This window comes from Anopheles gambiae, chromosome 2 (genome assembly GCF_943734735.2).
Source record: "Anopheles gambiae chromosome 2, idAnoGambNW_F1_1, whole genome shotgun sequence".
In the NCBI taxonomy this organism is placed as follows: domain Eukaryota; kingdom Metazoa; phylum Arthropoda; class Insecta; order Diptera; family Culicidae; genus Anopheles; species Anopheles gambiae.
This window is the reverse complement of record NC_064601.1, coordinates 54,880,806-54,886,929: the sequence shown is the minus strand read 5'-3', so window position 1 is coordinate 54,886,929 and position 6,124 is coordinate 54,880,806. Positions and strand designations below refer to the sequence as shown.

General features: G+C 45.2%; 1 protein-coding gene across 3 annotated transcripts in view; it reads left to right on the top strand.

Moving 5' to 3' along the window:
* The first annotated feature begins 517 nt into the window (after nucleotides 1-517).
* Nucleotides 518-6,124, top strand: part of LOC1274598 (dopamine D2-like receptor) — a 130,623-nt gene continuing 125,016 nt past the window's right edge. For all 3 annotated transcript variants that reach the window (XM_061643934.1, XM_061643933.1, XM_061643931.1), the window contains exon 1: nucleotides 518-630. The gene's annotated coding sequence lies outside the window, so the exon portion shown is untranslated. The remainder of the gene's footprint in view (nucleotides 631-6,124) is intronic.

Below are 6,124 nucleotides of genomic sequence, written 5' to 3'. Positions count from 1 at the left end.
GGGTTAGGGCTACGTGTTGCGCTTTGACTGTTGTTTTGTTCGTTTGGTTGATTCGAAAAGGGGCCCTCCACTGTGCTTCTATCTGCTTATATGTGAGCTTCGTTCGAAAAGTTCCAAAATGAACCGTTTACGCCAGAGACCTAGCGGCACAAGGAGCAGGGATGTTCATCGGTGTATTCATTGGAGCTCGTTCGGTAGGTTCATTGGTTGCCGAAGCTCGTTCGTTCAAGCTTCGGTTCGGTTCATGAAGCTCGAGGACAATCCCGAAATTTACCATGCAAAAAGCGAAACCATCCCTGTGCAAGGAAACCATGCCAGCCAGCCTGTCTCCCGGCAGAAGTGAACGAATCCCGAATCCGGCCGTCGTAAGCCGAACACTTCCCCTTCGCTTCTCGTCATTCTTCCTTTCTCGGGCGGGCGAGCACTCAGAAAGGGCAGGTGGAAAACCCGACCCTGCAAGCAAGATCATTGCCAAAGCGGGCAACAAGCACATTCGCGCAGTCAGTCAGTCAGTCAGTCGTCGGTTCGACCAGAGTCCGTTCGAACACGTTCTGCTCGCTCTGGGAGTATTCGATTCGATCCGTTCGTTCGTCAAGACGGTTGACGTTCTCGTGCGCGTAGTTATCGGTGGTAAGCGGGCGATTGCAAAATGTAACGATTGAGAAGAAATCTAAACCTAAAAGTGTTTAATAGCGATGGGGGCGTTGCGCGGTGAAAATGTTCACGCAAAACGCACTTAGTGCTTACTGGTGAAAGTGTTATGTTTCATAGGGGTTTTTTGGGTGCACTTTATAATAGTCACAATCGCACGCTGTGTTTAATGGAATGTGTTTTTAGTGTGCAAAATAATGAAGAAAAATCAATCTGTGTATGAGTAAAACGCGTGCTGGAACGTCTTGTGAGATGGAATTAAAATGTGTCGCTTTCATAAGCGCTTAAACATGTGATGAATAGATAATCGTTGGGTGAGGAAACGTCGTTGCAACAGCAACAGTAAAATGCAGGGGTTGGAATAAATAATGAAGCTCATCTAAGCGACAAAGTAGTGGAAAACACACCACAAGCACACAAGCTAGTAAACTGTGTAGAACAAGGCAACATCGACAACACCAGCACAATGTTAAGGAAGAAACGTGTGTCTAATGAAGATGACACAATAAAATGCTGCAACACAAAGAAAAATCGGTGGCTGAATAGCGTGACGATGATGGGCACAAAATGGTCGACTGGTGGGATAACGGGTGCCGACTAACAGTACCAGCCCGGGGAAATCCGTGACGCAGTGTAGTGTAGCCACTCAAACGCGGAAAGCTCGGGTGGATGCGCGCTACTCATGAAATGCCGGCAAAAGCAGATGCGAAATGGGACGGTTTCAATTATGTATTATGTAATGGGTCAGGCGGGAGCGCAAGCAGACCAAACCGTCGATTGGCGAGGGTGCGGCGGGCTACCAGATGGACGTACGGGCTACATGCTTTCGCCATGAATGACCCTTGAAACTTGGCGAACTTGGCGTGGAGATGCCATCACAGGCTCATCACCATCCCACTCATCTCCGTTATCCGTGGAGCTGGGGCTAAAAGTCTCGTGTTCGTTCGCCAACCTGGGGATGGGTACATGGAGGGCGTAATTTTCGTACGTGCGTAATTACGCGCGGCACTGTATGTGCAAGTGTGCCGTTCAGCTATACGACTATTTATGGTAAAGTTTTTCGTTAAAAACCCAACATCTGTCTTGATGACAAAGCAGCGCTTAACAGTAGAACAGAATGGTTGCAAAAATGAAACTGTACATCCACTGGCGCTACAAAAGATTCGGAAAAAACGTGGCAAAACGAATGCTCAAAAATGGAATACAGTTTAAAACGTGATGCAATCGGTAATCGAAAAAACAAGTTTTTGTAACCTACTAGACAAGTGTTCCAACAGCAAATGTTAACTAGCGATCGAAAATCATGTTTTCCAAGAATGAGAATGAAAATTGGCCAAACTGTGAATGAAAATAAGTCGGAATAACGGACAAAAACCAAAGCTCCAAAAAGGTAAAAGTTGTGCAATTGAACGTCGACCCTGAAAAGTTGCCTTCGATGGCCAACGGCTGTTCGTTTACAGCTGTTGCTGTTTGGTGGAAAGTGCGTTTTCCTAGAAAATGCTGTTAGGCTCCGGACCATCGTGACAGCTTTTAATATATTCAAATGCGTCAAATTTGGGACCATTTATGGGTAAACGGTAGAACGAGAAGTGTGTTTTGCGAGTCGGGTGTTTCCAATTTTGTCACTAACCTTCTTTTCCAACTGCTTCCAACCCTTGTGGGTGGATTGTGGGAAACGGTCGAATAGAAATAAAAAGAAAACAAGATAAAACCGCACCGTGCTCAGAAATTCGTCAGTTGAGCGAAAATTCTGCCCCAGTTCCCCGTGTGCTAGAACTGGAAGCCACCCCGCAGCCAGCAAAGGTCCGGGAGCAAAGGGCTTATCGAAGGAGAAAAACAATAACCCAATAATCCTCGATGGTTGGTCGTATATCCTTTGGCACGGACCGGAATGGTCTATGCTGTCTGCGTCAAGGTTGGTTTGGTGGGAAAATGTGATAGCTGGTGGTCTGGTGAACAGTAGGATAAAGGGCACAGACAAAAAAAACCCAACATCCAGCAAAACAATGGCTGAAAAAAAAAAGAAATCCACACTTACTCTAGCGCTATTTGAACGCGTCAGTAACGGGAAAAAAACGATTGATGGGGAAAATAAAAACACTTGAAACGCGGAAACAAACAATAAATTTCCGCAACGGAACTGCTCCCACCTACGTGGGACGCGACAAACCTACACCGACACACAAACGCCGACTGAAATCATCTACCGCGGAAACACACCTCCGTGTGACACCCAGCTCCAGCCAGCCAGCTCGATGGTGTGTGTGTGTCGTGGAGATTCAGGAAATGAACTGACAGTTTCCATTTGGGCACTTCATCTTGCGGTTTCCGCTTAGTTTTTAGCGCCCATTTTGTGGTGTGGCCGCATTTGAAGTACATCATAGGGTGGAGAGGGGGATGGATTCGTCAAGACGGATGCTGCAAGGGTAGGGTGTGCGGATTTGGCAGCCCACGCCCGTCCAGCTGAGGAATGAAGTGAAGGGGTATTGAAGCAGCTTTTGGAACAATGATTCTCTCGTTAAGGATCATTCAGCATTCTCCGAATGTCCCTTTTCCATTACGGTTGGCACCGCCGCTAACAGCGAGGAAGGAAACCGATGTAAAGAAAAGCGAGGTGTCTTCCGATCGATGAAGATAAGCGCATGGGTTATGTTTGGGGCGTGTTTGTGGTTTGTTGGAGAAGCGTTTGAAAATTTCACCAATCAATAGCGAAAACAGACGGAGATCTCGCCGTGGCATTTTGTCAACGGCAGTTATCATTCAAAGTAAAAGCTCACACACAAAAAAAGAAATAAATAAAAATAGGCCCTACAATACAATCCTGCGGTTTTGACGGTTTTCCTTTCCATGGCGAGGAAATCGATTGTTTTCCGTTGTTGTTCAGCGATGGTTCGTTTGTGGTTTGTTTTTAAGAGCGGTCCTTAACGAACTCACTTCATGGGGCAATGGTTTATGGGTGCCGTGCTGTATTTCACACTGTTTTAAGGTGCAAAAGCAAAACAAAGAAGTCTTTCAATGGATGAAAAAAGTAAACCAACACAAACGAATCACTAACCATGCCGTACAAAGGCAGCTAAAACGGAAATCTAGCAGAGGGACACAAAAGCACCCGTTTTCCACATCCTGTGAAATCAGCGAGCTGGTTGGAAAGCAAAACCATTCGTCGTAGCTGTCCGAGACGACGTTCTTGAAAGACTTCTGTTTTTTTTTTAAACCAGCACTCCAGTCTGGTTTTGCACTTTTCCTCATTCCCACAGGGTAAAAGTTAGTCCAAGGGCCTCATCATGGATTTGGGTCTTTCTATTTTGAGGCTGTAGCTTGTGCTCGCTGCGAATGGGAAAGTTATGGAGGAAAAGAAACGCTGGTGCGTTTTGAGTCTTCGAAAAAATCTTAACAATCCATACCAAACGTTCGCTAACGCAGACGTTACGTGAAAAGCCCATTAGAACGTCGATCATCGTCGCCCACATCGCCTTTTAGGCGAAGCCAGCTGTAGCAAAAAACCTCTGAAATAAGAGCGTTTGGTCGGTCAAGAGGCATCGGATCGATATCAATGAATGGCACAGGATGTGAAACGAACAAATCGGTGTTTGCTCCAACGATGGATTGGTACGAATCTGTCGAAACGATAGCCAGCAGCCAGCCAGTCAGTTAAATACTAATCGGTTTCTAAAGTGATCCACAGGTGACCCAAACTCAGCTGTTAGTGGGTTAGTTATATTGTGTATTTTTTGTTATTCTCTTCCAACCATCACCATTTCGTTAAAGTACATTCGTTCAAGTACAGTGAGACGAACGCGAAAATCTTGCTCGTTATTGAGCTGTAAGTTCGATGTGTTCGATGGAAGAAACATGCGTGTAAAGATAAAAACGAAAGCGAAATGTGCTGCAGCAGAAATGTTCGAGTGTTGAGTGTGGCAGAAGTGTAGCAGCAGTACTTCCGAACGAGATGCTGCTGTGCTCCACTGGGGGACATAATTTGTGCCGAGCGCATCCGTGCGCGCCAAGCAGCATCTCTAGCAGCGGAACTGTGATGGCGAATGGCGTTCACTCGGAAAAGGTAAATGATGTGCCTAATTTATTGGCGTGCCCATTTGAAGTTGATTTCTTCACTGACTGCTGGCGCTGGTTTGGTGAGACATCGATCGTGTTTTGCTCTTTGCTCTTTGCTCGTTCTAAGAAGATTCCCAGGAAATTTGTTACCGAACAGATCAAAGAATATGGGTTGGTTGATAATGATGGTGCTTGAGCATCGGGTCGATCCATTGCTTAATTGATTTGTTAGTTGTGAAAACAGCACTGAACTGAAAGGCTGTTTGACGTCCAGAAAAATCTTTTATGGTTTATTGTTTTCAAAAAGTTTGTCAATGATTAAATAAATATAAAGAACATAAATAGATGCTGCACAATAAGTAGGGATACGAGATCCAAATAGAGTTATATTAAAGTCATATTTTATAATGGGTTTTGTTGGTTTAAAAACATATGCCTCTAAAAGGGGTTTGTTTTGTTCTTCCCGATTCCGGTCCATTCTCGTTTTTCTTGAATAGTCCGATCTGGCTCGAAAATGACTGATAAAAATTTCAACCGTATCATTTTACTTCTATCAGTAGCGGCTTTGTACAAGCACTGGGCTCGAACATCAAACGAAGTTGATGTCGCTTGCTAGCGTTCCATTTCAATCTTTAACCCCCCACCTAGTAATTTCAAACCACTCGACATCGGCCAGGTGGGAGTGGTGGTTGGTTCAAGGAAGACAGGAGACCAGCTAGCAAAAATACAAGAACAAAACAAAAAGTTTCGCTCGAAACTTATGTCAAGCGTCGAGGGTGGGGGAGAAAACTCGATAAAAAGTGTCTATTCTAAACAAGTCGCCTGCTTGCTCGCCTTGCTGCTGTCGTTGTTGTAGGGAAAATGGCAGTCACGCGTCTGGTGGTAAATTTGTGAAATTTTATGAACTTTCAACCGCGGAGACACTCGGCTCTCAGCTTGCACGCAGCGAAAGTCTATTAAAGGGAGTTAGCTATTTAGTCGACAGCAGACAGTGGCTGAAGAATTTTCGGCGCGAAAAGAGCATCAAGGGGATAAAGTTTTTATATTTAGAAATACCCTCCATGTGCTGATTCTTACCAATACTCTATCCTTTCGGCGTTTATTAAAGCGTTGCAGTATGAAAGCGCCATGCGTCGTTTATATTTTTGTGTGTTTGTGCTGATCATCCTGATTCTTTATTGCTGCGCCTTTAAAGGAACCGCGTGTGGGCCAGGATGCTTGTGTGCTGTAAATGAAAACAAATTGAATTCGTTAATGGATGCCTAGGGCGTTTTCATCCATGTGGCCCACGCTAGAGTCGCCTCGGAGTCGCTGGTGTGAAATTATCGTCGTATTTGCTACCGCTCCCAAAAGGGAACCGAGAAATGTCCCTCTTTCTTGCGGCGGATCAGGACAGACAGACAAGCTTGTGTGTGTTTGT